This window comes from Bufo bufo, chromosome 5 (assembly GCF_905171765.1).
Source record: "Bufo bufo chromosome 5, aBufBuf1.1, whole genome shotgun sequence".
Classification (NCBI taxonomy): Eukaryota; Metazoa; Chordata; class Amphibia; order Anura; family Bufonidae; genus Bufo; species Bufo bufo.
The window spans coordinates 9,995,019-10,017,896 of record NC_053393.1 but is presented as its reverse complement, the minus strand read 5'-3'; the positions used below and the strand labels follow the sequence as shown (position 1 = coordinate 10,017,896).

At 44.3% G+C, this 22,878-nt stretch overlaps 1 protein-coding gene across 3 annotated transcripts in view; it reads right to left on the bottom strand.

The window, feature by feature from the left end:
* Window positions 1-22,659, bottom strand: part of LOC121002842 (cytochrome P450 2C29-like) — a 125,977-nt gene extending 103,318 nt beyond the window's left edge. For 2 of the 3 annotated variants that reach the window (XM_040434451.1, XM_040434452.1), the window contains exon 1: window positions 22,477-22,659. The gene's annotated coding sequence lies outside the window, so the exon portion shown is untranslated. Of the gene's footprint in view, window positions 1-20,303; window positions 20,392-22,476 lie in introns of those variants that run through there. The other variant, XM_040434453.1, reaches the window with a different exon arrangement.
* Between the last annotated feature and the right edge of the window lie 219 nt (window positions 22,660-22,878).

The following is a 22,878-nucleotide window of genomic DNA, read 5'->3' as shown; positions in this document are numbered from 1 at the left end:
TGAAGCTGATATGCTTAGGGGACAAACAGCACACCGCGCAGAGCTGTTGCAGGGGATAACAGACCTAACTGAGCTGTGGCTCATGCCACTCAACCTACAACCAGGCATGGTTGTGTGTGATAATGGCCGTAACTTGGTGGCAGCTTTGGAGCTCGGCAAGCTCACACACATCCCATGCCTAGCCCACGTCTTAACTTAGTGGTTCAGAGGTTTCTCAAAACCTACCCCAATTTGCCTGAGATACTGGTGAAGGTGTGCCTTGTGTGTGCGCATTTCCGCAAGTCATCGACAGCTTCAGCCGGTCTGTCAACGCTGCAGCAGCGCTTGAAATTGCCAGCTCACCGGCTGTTGTGCGTCGTGATCACGTGCTGGAACTCCACGTTCCACATGTTGGCCAGGCTTTGTGAGCAGCAGAGGGCATAGTGGAATACCAACTGCTGCATGATCGTCGCATTTCCAGTCAGCTTCCGCTAATCAGAAGCGAGGAGTGGGCATGGTTGTCTGACCTCTGTTAGGTTTTAAGAAACTTTGAGGAATCAATACAGATGGTAAGTGGCGATAACGCTATTATCAGCGTAACCATCCCACTTCTGCATGTGGAAGAGGTGGAAATGGGGGAAGAAGACATTACACAGGGTGATAGTTAGACCACCCCGTGAATTGGACGATGAAGAGGAGGAGGAAGAGCAGGAGACGGTTGCCTCTGCTACAGAGGGTAGTACCCATGGAAGTTAAATTCCTTCTGTTCTGCGTGGGTGGGCAGAAGAGGAGGAAGAGGATGAGGAGATGGACAGTCATCCTCCTGATGAGGACAGCGAAGTCTTGCCTGTTGGTAATCTGGCACACATGGCTGACTTCATGTTAGGCTGCCTTTCCCGCGACCCGCACGTTATACGCATTTTAGTCAACATGGATTACTGGGTGTTCACCCTTCTCGACCCCCGCTACAAAGACAACTTCTTATCTCTCATTCCTCAGATGGAGAGGACGAGCAAAACTATGCAATACCAGAAGGTCCTTGTTGAAAGATTGCTCTAAAAATTTCCATCTGACAACGCTTGTTGCAGAGTACGTACTTCCTTGGGCAACCGAGGAGTCGAGACAAGGGGAACACACAGCAGTTCCAACAGAGGCAGGGCAACACTCTCCAAGGCCTGGGACATTTTCATGATACCCCACCAGCACCCTCGCCCTGATGCACGGCCTAGCATCACAAGGAGGGAAAAGTTTTGGAAGATGGTGAAGGAGTACGTAGCAGACTGTGTCGATGTCCTCAGTGATCCCTCAGTGCCTTACAACTACTGGGTGTCCAAGCTGGACACGTGGCACAAACTGACGCTCTACGCCTTGGAGGTGCAGGCCTGCCCTGCCACCAGCGTTTTGTCTGAGTGGGTATTTAGTGCTGCTGGTGGCATTATAACAGATAAGCGTATCCACCTGTCAACTGAAAATGCTGACAGGTTGACTCTTATAAAAATGAACAAGGCCTGGATTGCCCCTGACTTCTATACTCCTCCAGAGGAAAGCGGCTGAACATAAAGGCATTTTAAATGTGTTGTTTATAATGTACTGAATATTCTGTATTCCCATGCACCCCTTCCACCACAAAAAAGGGTATATGGTTGAATCTTCTTTTTCTCCTCCTCCTCTTCCATCATATCAACATGCTTATTTGTCGCATATAATGCCCTCGCATACAATTTTTTACAGGGTCAGCTCACCCGCAGGCCCTCTCATATAATTTTTTACAGGGTCAGATCACCCGCAGGCCCTCTTATATAATTTTTTACAGGGTCAGCCCACCCGCAGGCCCTCTCATTCATTTTTTTACAGGGTCAGCTCACCCGCAGGCCCTCAGCAAAAATCTTTTAGAGGGTCAGCTCACCAGCATGCCCTCACCCATAATGTTTTAGATGGTCAGCTCAGCAGCAGACCCTCGCACCTAATGTTTTTGAGGGTCCCCAGCAGGCTATCAATCATACTTTTTCCGTAGACGGTGTCCACTGCAGACAGTTAAATTATCCATGCCACAGCTGTGGTGTAAAGTGTGCGGATCAAAAAAAAAAAATCTTTTAGAGGGTCAGCTCACCAGCAGGCCCTCAGCGGAAATCTTTTCGAGGGTCAGCTCACCAGCAGGCCCTCAGCAGAAATTTTTTCAAGGGTCAGCTCACCTGCCAGTCCTCAGTGAAAAACTTTTCGAAGGTCAGCTCACCAGCAGGCCCTCAGCGGAAATCTTTTAGAGGGTCAGCTCACCTGCAGGCCCTCGTATATCTGTGAGATACAGTGTACCTTTGCCGTAGACGCTGCGAACAGTGTTATTACCTGTGGTACCTCTCCTGAATAACGTTTCCTCATCCTAAATACCTATGCCATTCCCTGTAATTTTTTAGTACTTATTCCAATGACAGGGCCTCCTAAGAGTCCTGTATTGTTATTTATCGTCACTACCTCCCTGAGTCGAGAGTAGGTAATTTGCGCGTCCCCGTCTGCCTTTCTTTGAAGTGGTAGCCGTTACTCAGGCTCCCTCTCTGGAAGCGAACCCTGAATCCCCGTTACGTGTGGTCACCATGGTAGGCACATAAAAGAACATCGAAAGTTGATAGGGCAGACATCTAAATAGATCGTCGACATCATGGGGACGTGCGATCACCCAGAAGTTATCTAGAGTCAACAAAGCGGCAGCAGGCCCTTGCACATCATGTTTGAGAGGGTCAGCTCACCAGCAGGCCCTCACCTACAATCTTTTACAGGGTCAGCTCACCAGCAGGCCCTCACCTACAAGTCCAGTTTCACTTTCTATAAGTCTGGTCAACACAATCCTCACCACCAGGGATCACGTAACTACTTAGCACAGAAGAGTATCGTTGGTTATCAGAATGAACCACACAAATCGTCTGGATCCACCCGCTCACAACGGCCATGCACCACCACCTACAGAATCGAGAAAGAGGTATCAATCTGTCAATCCTTTCCTTGGCCGGGCCGGGTGAGGTTTCCAGTGAGTAGTAAAATTAAGCCGCAGGCTCCATTCCTGGTGGTGCCTTCCGTCAATTAGTTTAAGTGTCTGCTTTGTAACCATACTCCCACCAGAACCCAAAGAGTTTCCCAGAAAATGCTTGGCGGGTAATGGGAATAACGCTGCAGGATCGCCTGTGGGATCGTCTTCGAACCTCCGACTTTCATTGTTGATTAATGAAAACATTTGTGGCAACAAAATGCTTTGGCTGTGGTTCGTCTTGCGCTGGTCCAAGAATTTCACCTCTAGCGGTACAATACAGATGCCACCGGCCGGCCCTCTTAATCATGGCCCCAGTTCCGAAAATCAACAAAATTTTTGGCTGAACTTGCACTTTATATACAAGTAAATATACAGGAAAGAATGTTTCCTAACAATTTTTCCTCTTAAATCGATTTTATCTTTGGTTTTGTGCGTATTATTGTCAGTCTGTAAAAGTGGCGTACTACTCGGACAACATCGCTCCCAGCAGCGACATGGGAGTCTAAGATGCATCCATACATCCTCCCCATGCTGTTCCCTAACCGTTTCGGTGGTGTTTTCAGCAATTTCTTAACTTTTCATATGAACCAGGCACCCTCCCCTCTTCAGAGCTGGGGGTGCCTGGTTTAATGCTCGGGTTCGCTCATTGACTTCCATTATACTCGTGTGCTCGGTAGAGCACCCGAGCATCCCGATGTGTTCGGCCAGAGCAACCGAGCACTAAAGTGCTCGATCATCACTATTCGCTACATTTTCAAGAGGAATAGTATTTTGGTTCATAAAGAAGGTAAAATAAAAGTGGTTGAAGTAATTACAGATAAGTAGTCTTTTCAATGCAACATCTTTTAAGTGCAATTCTTTAAGTGCACATACTGAATTATACCAGAATGTAATATTATGGATATGGAATCCACATTGTCATCACTGTCTACTGACCATCACCTAATTCTCTCCTCTCCAGGTATGTCTACATTGAAGCTAACTGCTGCACCCAGCTTTTCCACAGTCTGATATTGTCCACACCTCTCATCTTTCCTTCTCATCTATGGTATGTCTACATTGAAGCTAACTGCTGCACCCAGGTTTTACACAGTCTGATATTGTCCACACCCGTCATCTTGCCTTCTCATCCCTGGTATGTCTGCACTGAAGTTAACTGCTGCACCCAGCTTTTCCACAGTCTGAAATTGTCCACACCTCTCATCTTTCCTTCTCATTCCTGGTATGTCTCCACTGAACTTTAATGTCTCTTTCCCTGCTGGATTTATTGAGTATTTGTTTACATTGACTATTCTCCCCTGTATCTGGTCCTCCCTTGATTAGGCCATATTTAGCCCACTCCCCTCTTGGTCACACCTAATTGAACACTGAGTGGTATACAGTACAGACCAAAAGTTTGGACACACCTTCTCATTCATTTTCTTTATTTTCATGACTATGAAGGCATCAAAACTATGAATTAACACATGTGGAATTATATACATAACAAACAAGTGTGAAACAACTGAAAATATGTCATATTCTAGTTTCTTCAAAGTAGCCACCTTTTGCTTTGATTACTGCTTTGCACACTCTTGGCATTCTCTTGATGAGCTTCAAGAGGTAGTCCCCTGAAATGGTCTTCCAACAGTCTTGAAGGAGTTCCCAGAGATGCTTAGCACTTGTTGGCCCTTTTGCCTTCACTCTGCGGTCCAGCTCACCCCAAACCATCTCGATTGGGTTCAGGTCCGGTGACTGTGGAGGCCAGGTCATCTGGCGCAGCACCCCATCACTCTCCTTCATGGTCAAATAGCCCTTACTTTCAAAGTTTTCCCAATTTTTCGGCTGACTGATTTTTTCTTTACTTAGCTGCTTTTTTCTTGCCATAATACAAATTCTAACAGTCTATTCAGTAGGACTATCAGTTGTGTATCCACCTGACTTCTCCTCAACGCAACTGAAGGTCCCAACCCCATTTATAAGGCAAGGAATCCCACTTATTAAACCTGACAGGGCACACCTGTGAAGTGAAAACCATTTCAGGGGACTACTTTATGAAGCTCATCAAGAGAATGCCAAGAGTGTGCAAAGCAGTAATCAAAGCAAAAGGTGAAGAACCTAGAATATGACATATTTTCAGTTGTTTCACACTTGTTTGTTATGTATATAATTCCACATGTGTTAATTCATAGTTTTGATGCCTTCAGTGTGAATCTACAATTTTCATAGTCATGAAAATAAAGAAAACTCTTTGAATGAGAAGGTGTGTCCAAATTTTTGGTCTGTACTGTACATGTAAGTCCTTAGGTCTTTCAGACCTTGGTATTTTCAATGCAACATATTTTAAGTGAAACTCTTTAAGTGCACATACTGAATTATACCAGAATGTGACCAGAAGGGGACCACAGGTGATTACAGACATAGTTACTGCAAACAATGTTTCAATTTTTCATCTCTTCCTCCATCTTACCTTCTCATCTAACTGCTTGCACAAACCTGTTTGGCAACGTAAAACACTTCCTTCCCAAACACACACAGATACCTCTTGCCCTCTCTTATTCTCATCTATTAACACTTTATCTGCTTCTCTTTACTGCTGGTGATATCTTTCCAAATCCAGGCCCCCCTCAGCAAATCCCCACTATCACCTCCATGTCCCAGTACAAATCTCCTTCTACAAATTTCTGCAACCCCTTAAACCTAACAATCATTCCTCTGACCCCTGCTTCTTTGGTTCCTCTTGCAGGAGCATTATGGAATGCATGCTTTGTCTGTAACAAACTGTCCTAAATTCATGATCTTTTCATCTCCCAAAAAATTTCCTTTCTGGGTCTCACAGAAACATGGCTGACACCCTCTGAGACCTCCTCCCCTGCTGCACTCTCATATAGTGGATTTCATTTCACTCACACCCCCCGCCCCGGCTGCAAACATGGTGGAGGAGTTGGTGTTCTCTTATCAGACACCTGCTCCTACAGCCCAATTCCACTGCCACCCTCCATTACGCTCATCTCATTTGAAGTACACTCTGTTCACATCTACTCTCCCTCCAAACTTCAAGTAGCTGTCATTTACCGCCCCCTAGGCCCAGCCACCATCTTTCTTGACCACTTTAACACCTGGCTCCTACTAATTCTTTCTGCCGACATCCCCACTATTATCATCGGTGAATTCAACATCCCTATTGACAGTTGCCACTCAGCTGCCTCTAAACTCCTATCACTCTCTTCCTCCTTCGGCCTCTAACAGTGGTCTTCCGCTCCCACCCTCAGAGATGGTCACACTCTGGATCTTATCTTTACCCGCCTATGCTCCCTATCAAACCATTCTAATTCGCCTCTCCCCCTATCCGACCACAACCTACTCACCTTCTCTTCACTGGTCTCTTCTGCTGCTCCTCCGTTCCACATACTAGCAAACCCCTGCAGGAACCTTAAAGGGAACCTGTCACCTGGATTTTGAGTATAGAGCTGAGGATATGGGTTGCTAGATGGCCGCTAGCACATCCGCAATACCCAGTCCCCATAGCTCTGTGTGCTTTTATTGTGTAAAAAAAACGATTTGATACATATGCTAATTAACATAAAAGAGTCATATCTTACTTGTGTGACCAGAGAAGAGTCATATTTTCAAGCTCTGACTCTTCTCAGGTTAATTTGCATATGTATCAAATCGGTTTTTATACACAATAAAAGCACACAGAGCTATGGGGACTGGGTATTGCGGATGTGCTAGCGGCCATCTAGCAACCCATGTCCTCAGCTCTATACCCAAAATCCCGGTGACAGGTTCCCTTTAAACATCTCGACTTTCGCTTGCTTTCTGACTCTCTTCTGCCATTCTCTACCATATGTTCCCTCCAAGACCCAGATGCTGCCACCACCTTGTATAACACCACAAGAAGTACAGCTCTGGACACTGTTGCCCCCATCACACACAACAAAACCCTAAAAAATCAACAGACAACCCTGGCACACCAACCTAACCAAAAAACTCAGACAAGCTTCCAGGGCTGCTGAGCGGCGATGGAAGAAATCCCATTCTAAAGATCAATTCACCGCATACAAGCAATCTCTCCTCATATTCAAATCCTCACTCGCTCATGCAAAACAGGCGACTTCTCATCCCTCATATCTTCCCTGTCCCACAGCCCTAAACAACTTTTTAACACTTTTAACTCCCTTCTCCGTCCGCCAGCTCCCCCACCCTCTCCTCTCATCTCAGCTGAGGACTTTGCCACATTCTTAAAACAAAAAATAGTCAACATCAGAGAAAGCTTCAGTTCACAGTCCCCACAGACCCTCTTCTCCCAAAACCCACTTCTCCACCATTACAGAAGAAAAACTCTCCACTCTACCCTCCAGATCACATCCCATCCCACCTCATCCCTAACCTCAACGCAGTGTTTACCCCAGCCCCAACTCATCTCTTCAACCTATCACTAACCTCTGGTGTCTTCCCCTCTGCTTTTAAACATGCTACCATTACACCCATCCTCAAAAAGCCTTCACTTGACCCATCTTCTTTGTCCAGTTATCTCCCCATATTACTTCTTCCGTATGCCTCAAAGCTACTTGAACAACATGTCCATTCGGAACTGTCCTCTCACCTCTCCTTCTGCTCCCTCTTTGACCGGCTACAATCTGGCCTCTACTCGACTGAGACTGCCCTTACCAAAGTCACCAATGACCTACTAACAGCCAAAACCAAAAAACAATACTCTGTCCTCCTTCTCCTTGACCTGTCCTCTGCCTTTGACACTGTCGACCACTCCCTTCTGTTGCAAACTCTCTCATCTTCTGGCATCACTGACCTGGCCCTCTCCTGGAACACATCATGCGGTGGCTCAGTGGTTAGCACTGTTGCCTTGCAGTGCTGGGGTCCTAGGATTGAATCTGACCAAGGGCAACATCTGCACGGAGTTTGTATGTTCTCCATGGGTTTCTTCCGGGTTCTCCGGTTTCCTCCCACACTCCAAAGACATACTTACAGCGCATCGAGGCCTGAAGGGTAAGATTGCGTGTACACAAGACTATACATCATCATCATCACTGTACATCACAGACCTGACGTTTAGCGTCTCCCACTCTCACACCAGCTACTCGTCTCATTCCCTCTCTGTTGGTGTCCCGCAAGGCTCTGTCCTAGGACCCCTGCTCTTCTCTATTTGCACTTTTGGTCTGGGGCATCTCAGAGTCCCATGGCTTTCAGTATCACTCTTCTTCTCCTCTCGCTTTCTAAAACTTAACATGGATAAAACAGAATTCATTATCTTTCCCCCATCTTGCTCAAACCCCCCAACAGACCTATCTATCACGATCAATGGCTGCACACTCTCCCCGCTCAACCAAGTCCGCTGCCTTGGAGTGACCTTGGATTCTGCCCTCTCCTTCCGACCGCACATTCAAGCTCTTTCCACCACCTGCCGCCTCCAACTCAAAAACATCTCCCGCATCCGCGCTTTCCTTAACTTTTAATCTGTAAAAATGCTTGTACATGCCCTCATCATTTCCCACCTAGACTACAGAAACATTCTCCTCTGTGGCATTCCATCTAGCACTCTCGCACCCCTCCAATCTATCCTCAACTCTGCTGCCCGATTAATCCACCTCTCACCCTGTTACTCCTCTGCCTCTCCCCTCTGCCAATCCCTTCACTGTCTCCCCATTGCGCAACAAATTCATTTCAAAATACTAACAAATACATCCCGATACATCCCCACATACAATCCGATCCTCACAAGACCTCCTTCTCTCCTATCATCTTATCACCTCTTCCCACAATCGCCTCCAAGATTTCTCCCGTGCATCCCCCACACTCTGGAACTCTCTACCCCAACATATCAGACTCTCACCTACAGTGGAATCCTTCAAAAGAAACATGAAAATCCACCTCTTCAGACAAGCCTACAACCAGTAACCCTGCTGCCTCTATACCGCCATGACCAGCTTTACCTTTACCTACTGTGTCCTTCTCCCATACCATGTAGATTGTAAGCCCTCACGGGCAGGGCCCTCTCTCCTTCTGTACCAGTCTGTAACTTGTCTTGTTTATGATTAATCCAATTGTCTGTACAGCGCTATGGAATGAATGGTGCTATAATAATAAATAATAATAATAATAAGATGCGCGATATGTTATAATGAATAGTATATTAGAAGGTAAACCCTGGATAATTGCAAGTATATACATCTATTTACTATGAAAGTATTAATAAAAATTCATGAGTTCTCAGTTCTCAATAAATAGAGGCAATAGGGCACTTTTAGTAGTTGGTGACTTTAATATGGTTACAGATGAAAATTTTGATAGATGTGGAATAGGGAACAAAAAGATAGTGCACAATAAATCCAAATTAAAAAATATTATGGAAGAATGGGATTGGGTTGATATGTGGGGATTCAGTGAGTACACACAATCCAAGCTGCTCACTTTCTGTTTGAAAAGGCGCCTGTGAGTGCCGAAACGCGCGTCACCCTAATATGAGTGACCAATAAATTTCTTATCAGCAAAGATTATTGGAGTGCCGGTTTTCTTCTATTTTTCTGAAACGGGATTACATCCGCACAAACTGAGCACCCATCGACCAGCACACAGTGCCGCCTGACTTTATCACACAGTATCTCTACCAATGATGCTGCCACCTGCTGGTGAACATGGAAAATTCATGGAAATTTACATTTTACATAGTTTTAAATGCACAGTTGTGAAGACATAAGCAAAATCATATCAGATGACAATATAAAAGCTCTTAAAAGACAGTAGCAGAGTAGAGGAGGGGAGTGTAGTTGTTATGGAATTATGGAATCGATGGGATGACAGAATGTATTCTTGATTTACATGTCTCTCTCTTATCTCTCCCTGTCTCTCCCTCTTGTCTGTCTGTCTCCCCCTCCTTCTTCTCCCCTACTTCCCCTTTTCAGTATTGCAATTACCAAATAATCACATGCTTGCTTTTTTTATACAAGTATATTACGTAGATGAAAGCTTGTATGCGATAGGATAACATATAATCTGCGCACTTTTATATCCATATATAGCAAATTGCAGAACTAAGTACGTGTCCTTGAGATACTGGACATTAACATTAAGCCTATCATAAATACGCATATTATTAGCTTATTAGATAACGCCCTGATAATGGAATATAAAAAATGTAACTTCCTCAATAAAGTAGAGTATTGTCTCATAACTCGTTGTGATGAGTCAGTTCCTCTCTCTCCGTGCACGGATTTGCAATATTGCCTAAAAATAAAATATTTGGAAACAGCTGTCACAAAGTAACTGACATTTGGGTCAGAACCAAAATAGAACCAGGACATAGTAACACAACTCTAGGGTGTTACATGTATATATATTATATACTGTATATCACTATATACAAGAGGATGATATATGGTATAACATCTTCTTGTATATAGTGATATAGTGGACCACGCTGATGATATAACCTGGGTATCTCCTGTATATAATTATATATGTACAGCTGGTATAAGTTATACATCTTAATATACCAGAAGATGTATAACTTATACCAGGCCAGCTCACATCTAATAATATACAGAACATACCAAGGCCAGATAGTTACTATTACCTGGGCTGGCTCTGGCTGAAAGCTGCTGAAATGACCTGATGAAAGTCAGTGGCAACTGGCAAGGCTGAATGAGTGCTGCTCCTGGGCCTGGCTCAGGTTGGCAGAAATGTCTGGCAGAGAGAGAGAGAACGAGGCGAGGCGGGGTGAGTGACTGTAGTATAGAGTCAGTGGCAGACTAGCAGTGGCTCCTGCGCTCCTCTGTTCCAAACTTCCTGCCGGACCTGCAGCGCTGATAACTTTGTGACATCACGTAAGCACGCAGTGTGATCCGAACATGCTGCCAGGCCCTGCCCCCTGCAATTGGTACTTAAAGTGACCATGCCTAAGCCGGACCCGTTGTCCCATCATCCATAACAACAAAAAAGGGAGACTTCTGACCGTCCGTCCTGGCCTTGCGCCAGACCAGGAGTAAAAAAAAACGGACGTCTGGACACCCTAAAAGCAGCAGTGGCAGAGAGACTGAGGCCAGCAGCAGCCATTTCAGTCAGATTAGAGCGAAAGCAGCAAAGTGGCTGTAATATGACTAAAATGGCTGCTGCTGGCCTCAGTGAGTCTCGCTGCCACTGCAGAGAGACCTCATATCAGCCAACTCAGCCCCCATCAGACCTCAGATCAGCCCAAAGACCCTCATGAGACCCCCACTCAGCCCCCATCAGACCTAAGATAAGCCCAAAGACCCCCATCAGACCTCAGCTAAGCCCAAAGACCCCCATCAGACCTCAGATAAGCCCAAAGACCCCCACTCAGCCCCCATCAGACCCCAGATAAGCCCAAAGACCCCCACTCAGCCCCCATCAGACCTCATATCAGCCGAAAGATCCCCACTCAGCCCCCATCAGACCTCAGATAAGCCCAAAGACCCCCATCAGACCCCCACTCAGCCCCCATCAGACCTCAAATCAGCCCAAAGACCCCCATGAGAACCCCACTCAGCCCCCATCAGACCTCAGATAAGCCCAAAGACCCCCACTCAGCCCCCATCAGACCTCAGATAAGCCCAAAGACCCCCACTCAGCCCCCATCAGACCTCAGATCACCAACTCTGAACTCTGAACCATAAATCTGAGAGAAATCAAGACCTTGGCTTTTCCTCTTCTTCCAGCAGAAGTCACGCTCTCTGCTCCTCTCCCTGCCTTCCGGCGCTGCACTGTCACCTTACAGTGTGCAGCGTCAGGTCATAGTGGGCGCACTACGTCCTGACGCTGTACGCGTTCAGGACAGTGAAGCGCTGGTGTCCAGCTGAGACGACTCAGGTAAGGCGCATGCGCAACTGTGGCCCCTTCTCCCCACTGGAGTGAAATTTCCCTACCCCCTCGGTGTCGTTGTGCGCCTGCGCGGCGCATCTTGCATGGAAACGTCATGTCCGGTGCGGCTGCCCAACAGGAAGTGACGCGAGTAGGGAAATTTGTTAGAACACTGGCCGGAGAGGGGACTCCAGGGAGGGGAGGGTAAGGGGCAGAAACGGAGCACTGGGCGCCCGGGTCCTACGCTACACACACACAACACTACTGCAGGGCGGGGCCAGGGGTCCACAGGCGGCCGGGCCCCCTAGAACTGCGACCCCTGCGACCCCTGTATGTACGCCCATGTGAAGATTGTTAAATCCTAGAGCAAAACATTTTTCATGTTTTTCTGAAACTTACAAAGTTTTATCACAAATAGATATGGCAATAGTTAATAAGAAAGTGATGTATGATATTAATAAAGTTAATTATGCAAAAAGAAGTGTGTCGGACCATTGTCCAATTATGGTTAATACCAGGGGAGAAGGTGTGGGGAGAGGTATACGGCTCAAAATTAAGATAGGTTGAATAAATAAAAGAGAGACACGAGAAAATGAAGGCGCGGCAGATACAAGGATAGTTTGGGAAGCTGGTAAGGCTTTTATGAGAGGGATTTCCATGAAATATACTTCAATATTTAAAAAAGAGAGAAACAAACATCTGAGGGAGCTGGAATGGGAACCCTACAGAAAATAGCAGAAAAGGGATGACGTACAAATTATGTACAAAAACAAACTTTATTTGCTTCTATTATTTCGGCACAGAAAGAAACCAACTATATTTTTTGAATTAGAGAACGAGTATGGCCAGGAAATTGGAGAACAAACGGGTAAAATGCAGTTATTAGGAGGATACTTTGAGGGAATCTATAAAAGTAGACTATATGAGGGATGGGAGAAAATAAATTGTTTTTGGATAGTATTGAAATGAAAAGTTTAACAGAAGAACAGAGAAAGGGATTGGATGCGGCAATTAGTTTAGAAGAAATTAATAGGGCCCTCAAATCTATAGTCAAGAATAAGTCCCCGGGGTTGGATGGTATTCCTTTTGAAATATATGATAATTTTAGGGAAGTATTAACCCCGAAGTTGTCTGAGATCGCATCTAGGGAGAGTAAGGTATTACCAGGTATTACCAGATTCATTATGTGAAGCATTGATAACATTAATATTGAAACCTGACATAAACAAAGAAAAAAAAACTTCTAGCGAAGGTTTTGGTAAATAGACTAAAGGGAGTCATATTAACACTTATCCATTAAGATCAAACTGGGTTTATACCTGGGAAAAGTACAGCGTACAATATTAGGGGATGCTTCATAAATATGCAGATATTTCAGTGAGTAGTACTTTTAATAGATGCATTGACAGCCTTTGATACAGTGGAATGGCCATTTATGATAGCTACATTTTAAGAAAATGGGGTTTGGTAAAAAGTTTATTTCATGGATAAAACTGTTATATACGGATGTTAAGGCAAGAATTATAGTAAATGGGGAAATGACATCCCTTTGAAATCCAGAGAGGAGTAAGACAGTGTTGCCCACTGTCCCCTCTCCTCTTTGCTTTAATGGAACCTCTTGCTTCCTTAATAAGACAACATAAAATGATAGTGGGCTTAAATATGGGGAACATGAAGAGAAGATCTCAATGTATGCCGACGACCTGATGATGTTTTTGGGAACACACGTTTCCCTGTCACGTGTATTTGATAAGTTTGAGCTATACGGAAAATTGGCAGGATTGAATATAAATTGGAGTAAGTCTGCTTGTATCCCATTGGACCCATTTAAAAACTATGTTCCGTAGAGATAAAAAAAAGGATGAGAGTGGGTTAATATATCGAGTAACCCTCAGGATTATATAAAACTAAATGTACTGCCCTTAATAAACAACGTTAGAGATAAGGGACGGATTTGGAAAAAACGTCCCCTTTCTATAGCAGGTAGAAGATCTTTGATAAAAATGTGTCTACTCCCGATGATAAATTATGTATTATGGAATGCTCCGATAGAAATACCAAAAAAAAAAAAATTTAAGATTCTAGAGAGTTTGTTCAGTGTGTTGATCTGGAGAGGGCGTAAGCCGAGAATGAGATTACAACTGTTACAGTTAGCAGAAGGTGAGGGAGGCCTCTCTGTACCAGATTTGAATTTATACGTCCTTGCAGGCCAACTCAAAAATTGTTTGGAATGGAGTAAAACCCAAGTCTATAACTCAATCATAATAACATTGGACAGAAATACATTGCTCCAAAAAATAAAGGGAACACAAAAATAACACATCCTAGATCTGAGTTAATTAAATATTCTTCTGAAATACTTTGTTCTTTACATAGTTGAATTTGCTGACGACAAAATCACACAAAAATAAAAAAATGGAAATCAAATTTTTCAACCCATGGAGGTCTGGATTTGGAGTCACACTCAAAATTAAAGTGGAAAAACACACTACAGGCTGATCCAACTTTGATGTAATGTCCTTAAAACAAGTCAAAATGAGGCTCAGTAGTGCTTGTGGCCTCCACGTGCCTGTATGACCTCCCTACAAAGCCTGATGAGGTGGCGGACGGTCTCCTGAGGGATCTCCTCCCAGACCTGGACTAAAGCAGCTGCCAACTCCTGGAGAGTCTGTGGTGCAACGTGACGTTGGTGGATAGAGCGAGACATGATGTCCCAGATGTGCTCAATTGGATTCAGGTCTGGGGAACGGGCGGGCCAGTCCATAGCATTAATGCCTTTGTCTTGCAGGAACTGCTGACACACTCCAGCCACATGAGGTCTAGCATTGTCTTGCATTAGGAGGAACCCAGGGCCAACCGCACCAGCATATGGTCTCACAAGGGGTCTGAGGATCTCATCTCGGTACCTAATGGCAGTCAGGCTACCTCTGGCGAGCACATGGAGGGCTGTGCGGCCCTCCAAAGAAATGCCACCCCACACCATTACTGACCCAATGCCAAACCGGTCATGCTGGAGGATGTTGCAGGCAGCAGAACGTTCTCCACGGCGTCTCAAGACTCTGTCACGTCTGTCACATGTGCTCAGTGTGAACCTGCTTTCATCTGTGAAGAGCACAGGGGGCAAGTGGCGAATTTGCCAATCTTGGTGTTCTCTGGCAAATGCCAAACGTCCTGCACGGTGTTGGGCTGTAAGCACAACCCCCACCTGTGGACGTTGGGCCCTCATATCACCCTCATGGAGTCTGTTTCTGACCGTTTGAGCAGACACATGCACATTTGTGGCCTGCTGGAGGTCATTTTGCAGGGCTCTGGCAGTGCTCCTCCTGTTCCTCCTTGCACAAAGGCGGAGGTAGCGGTCCTGCTGCTGGGTTGTTGCCCTCCTACGGCCTCCTCCACGTCTCCTGATGTACTGGCCTGTCTCCTGGTAGCGCCTCCATGCTCTGCACACTACGCTGACAGACACAGCAAACCTTCTTGCCACAGCTCGCATTGATGTGCCATCCTGGATAAGCTGCACTACCTGAGCCACTTGTGTGGGTTGTAGACTCCATCTCATGCTACCACTAGAGTGAAAGCACCGCCAGCATTCAAAAGTGACCAAAACAGGAACTGAGAAGTGGTCTGTGGTCACCACATGCAGAACCACTTCTTTATTGGGGGTGTCTTGCTAATTGCCTATAATTTCCACCTGTTGTCTATCCCATTTGCACAACAGCATGTGAAATTGATTATCACTCAGTGTTGCTTCCTAAGTGGACAGTTTGATTTCACAGAAGTGCGATTGACTTGGAGTTACATTGTGTTGTTTAAGTGTTCCCTTTATTTTTTTGAGCAGTGTATTATTCCCCAGCCAAATTAATGAAATTTTATAAAAATAAGGGGCCAGATTTATCATTAGCTCAGGTCAGAATAATGGAGTGAAAAAGTCCCAAAAAAAGTCCCAAACACTAAAACTGCGCACAAATTTGCGACTTTTTTCTGCTCTGCACTATGCTCACCAGTTTTCTGAAAGTGGGCGTGTTTTCTTATGTAAATGAATCTCTAGACAGATTTACTATTGGGACTATTTAAAAAGTTGCAAAAAAGTCGCAAAAAAGTTGCAATTTCACTCCAGTGAGGACCATGCTTATCTTATGAGACTTTTTAATAGAACATGCGACTTTTTCATAAAAAGGTGCGACTTTTTCGTAAAGATGTGCGACTTTTGTAAATCTGCTTACTGACGGATAAACTGCTACCGTCAAACCACATTTATTACAGTCTTAAAGGGCCGATCATAAATCTGACTTGGCTAAAACTGATTTTAGCCATATGTGAAAGTGGAGTGAGCTGTCAGAGGAATGATAAATCTGGCCCAAGGTGTTTAAATGTCAAAAATGTAGTGAAGAGGGAGTAGATGATATACATTTATTATGGGAATGCCAGTGTTTGAAAAAATTCTGGAATGAAGTAATTAAAGAAATATGGGGTTACCATAAGATTAGAATCCATAAAACTCTAAAAATGTGTATCTTGGGGTATATGAAAGATGTAGGTAATGTCAGGTCACAAGAAATCGCGGCTAAATTATTATTTCAAGCAAGAAGATGTATAGCAAACTACTGGGTTAATAAAAGGCCTCCGACGATAAAAATATGGGAAAGTTTGGGAAAGTGCTCGAAGCTATACTTAAGTTTGATATGATGTGGAAAAAGTGATTTAAAGATGGGGAGTAGTTGGAGATTGGGGAGAGATGGAGGGAGGAGAGAGGGATAGAGTAGCAGGGGAGGAATTATTTAAATACATTTTTTTTTAGGGTTAATATGTGGATAAATTCATGTTTTAGGATATTGGTGAAGTGGATGGTGGGAGGGGGAGGATTTGGGGTAATATACCAATTAAAGAGAGAGGAAAAAATGGTATTCATACGGACTATTTTATATTATAAGATGGTTTCCTTTTGATGGGAAGGATATTTTTCTCATTTTTGTTTATATAAGATGTAAAATTGTCTATTGTCAATATAAAGGCTTAAATAAAAATGTATTATACAAAAAAAAACTTAAAGACTGTCATTTACTCACTTCACCGCACAACGGATAATAATAAGCCCTTTTTTCCCCCACTAATACACACAAAAAAGGGCTTTAGAACATATAACTGCGAAGCTAAACGGTAAATACATTTTACTTTTGCCGTAAATACACAACAAAAAGTGCTTTAGAACATATAACTGCACCGCTGAATGGAAAATATATCTTACTTTTGTCACTAATGCATGACAAAAAGGGCGTTAGAACATATAACTGCACCGCTGAACGGCAAATATATTTTTATTTTGCCACTAATACACAGCAAAAAGGGCGTTAGAACATATAACTGCACCGCTGAACGGCAAATATTTTTTTTATTTTGCAACTAATACACGACAAAAAGGGCTGTAATTTTCGCAATTCACCACACAACGGCAAATACGTTTTTTCCCATTAATACAAGCCAAAAAATGCTTTAGAACATAGAACTGCACTGCACAAGGGCAAATAAGACGTAGAAATATTTCCTTGTAATATCCCTGTTAATGCCTGTATCACACAGCACTTGCACCCCAATAACAAGAACGGTTTGCTGGAATTAATGAGCTGTATAATGGCAATGTGGATCCACAGTCAGTGCAGCAAGGTGTAATAGGATTGTTCCTATTACCTGGGCTGTAACCTTCTACTGAACTCTGTTCTACATAAATGCTGTGGAATGATTCCTCCCTATCCTTTCCCTACACCTTGAATAATCTTTCCCTGCACTTGTAAATTGTTTTCTTTGTACAATGAAGTCTTTCCTAGCACTGTCTCTAGCGCCTGCTGACGTCTCTCCCTGTACTAAGTACAATGGCAGAATCTACGACGGCTGAGGCTATTTATAGGGCTGTGACATCACAGGGCTGGCTGCTGATTGGCTGCATGCATGGCATTATTATTCCGCCTTCCCAGAGTTCCTTGCTCCATGTCCTCACACGTGCAGCAGCCATTATTTTCAACTCCTTTGGATTTATTTTACAGCTTTCCACCACATTGTATACAATAATAAATGGTGCCACTGCAAAACAAAAACCCTAATATGGATCTGTGAACGGAAAAATAAAAAAGTTATGACTGTGGCAAAGAAGGGGTTAAGTAATAACCATGCATTCTTTTTTCACATAACATTTAAAGGGAGTGTATCGAGTCCCTTTTACTGACCTCCAGGAGCATGCAGCGTAACTGAATTCAGAGGTCTGACACTTACGGGTTAATGTGAATATGTTGTAGCCTGCAGTTTAGAGTCCAATGAATATACATGACATGCAGTGAAACGGAAAACGCGTCAGTCAAGGGCTGGAGGGCAGGGGGATTGTGCATGTCATCAATACATATTTATTCATGAGTTATGTTTTTTTGTTAGTCCATTGCTGGTTGCGAGGTGGGGGTCACCAAAAAAAGACATCTACAGCACCCTAGACCTGGGAATACTGTATTGCAATTGTACATAGGCATTGTGTTACACTGTATAGCATTATTGTAACACCCCAGAGTGATTTTACCACTACTACACCCTGCTACTATCTCTACTGGGCTAATATAATGTCATCTCATGTATGTCTTTCCAGGTCCACGACAATGTGCATTCTTAATCTTGTTAAGTAACTGTTTATTACATGTAATGTGCCTAGTTCACCAGCAGGTGGCATCATAAATGGCAGAGCTATCCTTAGAGAGAATGGACCTTACCATTCCATTCTCTCTCCTTTGGGCAGAAATGGGCCAGTACTGCTTGCTACCAGAAGGAGGTGGGTCAGTTCTGGTTAGTGATGGTTGAGACTCCATGTTGGAGCTGCCAGGATTCTAACCTACTTTTTGGCTGAACATAAGTCCGACTACAAGAGTGAAGTTCAGCATAAAGAGGAAACAAAGACGCCAAGTGAGCATGTCAGTACAGCAGAGTGAGAGAAAGATATAGCAGAGTTGAGTTTGCCTGCCAGTTTAATGCTGAAACCTGCTGAAATCAAGACAAAGTCTATAAACTGGTTAAATAAATGTTTATTCAAAGTAAAGCTGCCATTGAGCTTTATCTCAAGGTCTGGACTCAAGTTATTCTTTCCAATCCCTCAATTATTCCCTCTATTTATTGCTTCAGAGCCAAAGCCTGGGGTCCAGTGGTATCCAGTGTCAGGGATCGCTCACTCTCAGGGAGTCACCATCACAGACTTCTTCACAGACCAGAGGATTAAGGGGCCAAACTGTGCTTTATTGTGGCACATCAGCATAAAACATAAGTATACAAAATAAACTCCTGTCACGACCATGGTCATGGTCGTGACTCTGGATCCGCATGCAGTTGCCTGCGGTTTGGGTTTATTGTTCAACCACTGGTGAGTGCTGTTAATATGTTGCCTCACGTGTGGTTTCCGCTGGCAACATGATTGGTACTTGGCAGTATAGCAGGCTGAGCTGTTGCTAGGCAGCTTGCTGTCAAGTGCATGCGGTTAAACCTGGTTGGGTGTGTGTGTATGTATGCACTTTGTATGTCTGGTGTGCACGAGGTTTATGTAGGTGTGCACTGTGACACTTCCCTTCACTGTGGCTGCCCGTGGCAACGTTTGTATTGTGTACATGTGGTGGCAGTGTCTCGGCCTTCTGGCTGACTCCCAGTACATGGTTGCCACGCATGTCATTGCCTGCGATAACAGCTGCAGTGTAATTGTTTAATGTACACTCCCCCTTTAAATGGCTTTCCCCCTTGCCTGGTGTTGGAAGGGTTAACTCCCTTCTTAGTGTGTGAACACTGGGTGTGTGTGTGTGGGTGTGGCCACTTTGGGCTATTTAGCTCCTGCTGGATGCCAGACTCTGAGGGGTACTTCAGCCATGGTTAGCTGATGTCATCCTCCTGGTTTATACCATCTGCCAGTGAGAGCAACCCTTGTGGTCATAAACTTTATGTCTGATGTTAGATGATGTGGATATGGTCTTTCTGTTTATTGCAGCTATGGTTTCCTGGGTTCCTGTGTGATGTGTGGTGTGTCCGTTAGTATTGTTGTGGACAGCAGCACCTGTACATGGGTTCCAGGCTGTGTCTCTGTGGCAGGTAGGTGGTGTTACTAGTTACATTTACCTGCCATTGCCATTAGCTGTTTCTGTTCCCCTTGTAGCTTGGCCACTTTAGACTCCTGTTTCTCCGCGTCCAGGAGGAACGGGCTGTCTACCCAGCTCCTAGTTCAGGGATCGACGGAGGGTCAGAAGGGATCCAAGGTTCCTGAGCATGAGCCCTCCTACCTTCAAGGGCGGCTGATGCAGCTAGGAGTCAGGGTCAGATTAGGGAAGCTCTAGGAGGTGACCTGCTCCCTAATTCTGTGGTACTGGCCAAGTAGCGACCTTCCATCTTCTGGCATCGCACGGCTGAGGGTTTTCCCCATCCTCAGCCATGACAACTCCTGCCCTGGGCTCTAACTAATACAATTTTTTTTCCCTTGACTCATCTCTCAATACAGGGTCTCAGGCTCCAAGCCTCAGTAGGTCAGCCCACCAAACACAGTCGATTCGCCTTCTCTAAGCCACACGGTCTCAGCCCACCTGGCTCTGACCACACAAGCCTCCAGGCTTCCCTCTCTGTAAGGTCTCTTCCTCTTACCCAGACTGACACACTGAGGGCTGGTTTTATGCCAGACTGATTATAACAGTCTTCACCTGTGAACACCTATCAGGGAAAACCGTGCCCTGGAATAGGGGTGTATTGGGAGGTCCCACTATGAAACCTACCATCCCAATCCAAATAAAATCCAGCCCTGAATAAATAAAGAAAATAGCTTCAGCAACTAGGTTTACTGAAGCCAGTGCCATCTTCCTGGACTTTAATTATCTCATCTAGGTGAGATATACACCCCTTCCAGAGCTTTACCGTACACATTCCTGTTCACCTCACCACACCAGGTTAGAGCATCGTGACACACATAAAGAGACATTTAGGCCACACTACACCACTCGGCATTCCTACACTTGGGACGTGCGATAGATAGGGCCCTGGGGGGAAGCGCCCATTGCATTATGTATTTTATATGTTATGGCCATTACTACCAGTAAGTATGTAGATTGCAATGGTTGGCAATGTACAGGACTAACCATCCTGTTCCTCCCCTCTTGGTAGAAGTGAGCTGGACCTGCATCCTACTAGGAGGGGTTGAATCTGTGTCGTCACAGAGAGGATAGGAAGCACACTGCAGAGCTCCTGCTCCTAAGAAGGATTCTCCAAAGAGGATAACATTTAAAGACAGCTTCAAGTAAATCATTGAGAAGACAGACAGCAGAGTGAACTGCTACCACCAGCATTGAAGACACTGCTGCAAAGTAAGGGATTACAGCTAAGACACTCTTCACCAGACTACTGTTAGGCCAGTACCACATAAGTGCTAAAATTGTCATTATCCAACCTGACTCCATATCCTTACTGGTGCCAGAGAAATTTGCACTTGAAATCAGCTACTACTGAATGTATTTGAAGTTTTATGTTGCACTCAGTAAAAGAGACTTTTATACGTTTAATTCTGGAGAACGCTCTAATGAGACGAAGTAATTGCTCTTGTGAGACTTCAGGTAATAACTTCATAAATTAATTTCTACTGTAAAAAAAAACATTTCCGGAACTCGGGTTCAGTTCTAAGTGGAAGTTTGGAACCGAACCCGAGTTCGGGAAATGTTTTTTTTTTTTACAGTAGAAATTAATTGTAACATTGTAAAATATTTTTATGATGAAACAAGATTTGGGGAAGTCATTCTTTCTTGAGATCTGCAAAAATGTTACAACATGGCCAAGTAAAAGGAGTAATCTTGCATTAACAATCAAGAACAATTTGATTAGTTATATTTGCGATGGTGTCTATTCTCTAAGCAAATCAACTCTAATTTTTCTTCGAGGCAGTGTAGTGAAGATGGTGTTCGCTGTAACACATATAAATGCAGAGCACCATCTTGGCCAACCACTAGATGTCAGTACAGTGGTCCCTCAAGTTGTATTATTGTTCCTGGATGACCATCGTATGATGATACCATTGTAACCTGAGACCATAACTGGTAAAACTGCTAATTAGTTCCAAAGCCTCAAAATGTCATCTCAAGAGAAAATTAAGATGTCCTTACATCAGTCAGGATAGATACTGGAAGCTGTAGATAACTTTTTATGAGGAAGACAGAAGCTTCATTAGGGTCCTGTACAGTACACAGATGTACCAGAAAAATAACATGGAGCCGACCTCACCTGGAGTCCAGAGGAACACCTCATTCTGGTACCGACAGAGGGCAGTACAGGAGATGTAGTACCACGCTGTACTTAGAGGAGCTACTAGACAACCGATAAAGGTAGTTTACCAGAGAAATTACAATGTTAATTGTTGGCTGGATTTGAGTTTGAGGCATTGTATGGATGAGAAGTCTGTACTTCTCATTAGATGATTACTTCCCTTACGTTATTAATTACTTTCTCGTTTTCTCGTTATGAATGTTTTTTTTTTTTTGTACAGCTAAAGATCAGTGTGTATTTATACCGTAATTAATAAAAATTAGTCCAACTGGAGTGAAGGCTACCCGAGATGTCTCCAATAACAACACTTGACTGCTCTAACACAACCCTGTGTATACCAAGAAGGTTGATCAGCTCACCCTGTTCTGTGTCCACGTCCAGGTCCCTGGGACACAATCCAGATCCAAATATCAAACAAGAATCGATGCCTGCCGCTCCGCAATAATAAGAATCTTCAGCTTATTGTAACTGCTTTAAAAAGGAGCTTCTTATTGTGTCCAAACAAAGATAAATCTGGTTTACATCGCTTCAGGTCTCAGCTCTTATTCATAGTATATGGCTAACACAAGAAGAAACACCTTCTCTTACCTGGGGTGACTACTCAGGATCATCACATGTCGGGGAACTGCAAACATCACATGAATTCTAAGTATGCAATGCACACACTTAATCAGCAGAAATATGTGAGATCGGCTTCTGCAGTTACCCAGATGGAACTCACGTGTTTAGAGGGAATATCCAGAAAGGCTTTAATGGAAGAC